Source organism: Propithecus coquereli, unplaced genomic scaffold (genome assembly GCF_000956105.1).
Source record: "Propithecus coquereli isolate 6110/MARCELLA unplaced genomic scaffold, Pcoq_1.0 Scaffold8914, whole genome shotgun sequence".
NCBI lineage: Eukaryota > Metazoa > Chordata > Mammalia > Primates > Indriidae > Propithecus > Propithecus coquereli.
The window spans coordinates 24478-25253 of record NW_012155190.1 but is presented as its reverse complement, the minus strand read 5'-3'; positions in this window follow the sequence as shown (position 1 = coordinate 25253).

Sequence of the window (776 nt, the reverse complement as noted above, 5' to 3'; positions counted from 1 at the left end):
TTTTTGGTTCCCACTGAGTATGGGCAAGAGATACTCTTTTGTGGTGTCAAGCAAAGTTTACATCCCTTTCTCGGGTTTGACTTATGATCCTTTATTTGGGCTTTTTCTTACAGAAGTATGATAAGGTGTAACAGTTAAAATCTAGAATCATACCTGATACATAGAGTCAGGAAAAACCTCAGGGTTTACTTGGGAAAGTGAATCTCACTTTCTGGCGCTTCGGCTAAGGACTTGTTACTTCTTTCACAGTACCCAGAGAAAGAGCAGGTTTCTCGAATAACATCATCCTACAATTCTACAACTTCAGTGAAGTTGCAGCATTAAGTAAGATAGCATCAGGTTCCTTTCAAAAACAACGAGGTGAAGATACATATGTCTACACACACTCAGGATCCCAGCTGCCTGGACCACAACATGACTGTTCACTTGGTCTTAGAAAGTCGAGCCTGTCTTAGGTCCTTGCAGGCTGAGCTTTCCTTTCTGGCTGAACCGGTCTCAGTAAATAAACACGTACCGAACAAAAAGAGAACATTTTAATATCTTTAATAAGATATCAACATAATTGGTTCCTCCTAGGTTCACAGGTTGGGTTTAATTTCTAGTTTAATAGAACCGTACCCTGTGTACACAATTCTCTGTTATTTCTTTGCAGGTGAAAAAGCAGGGTTATCTAGAACTGTGAAGTGAGATCTTTCATTAAAAACAACAAAGCATGAAGTTCTCCCTTTGGACCAGGTGAGGGCACTAGTGTCCTCTCCCAAACATTTAATATTTAC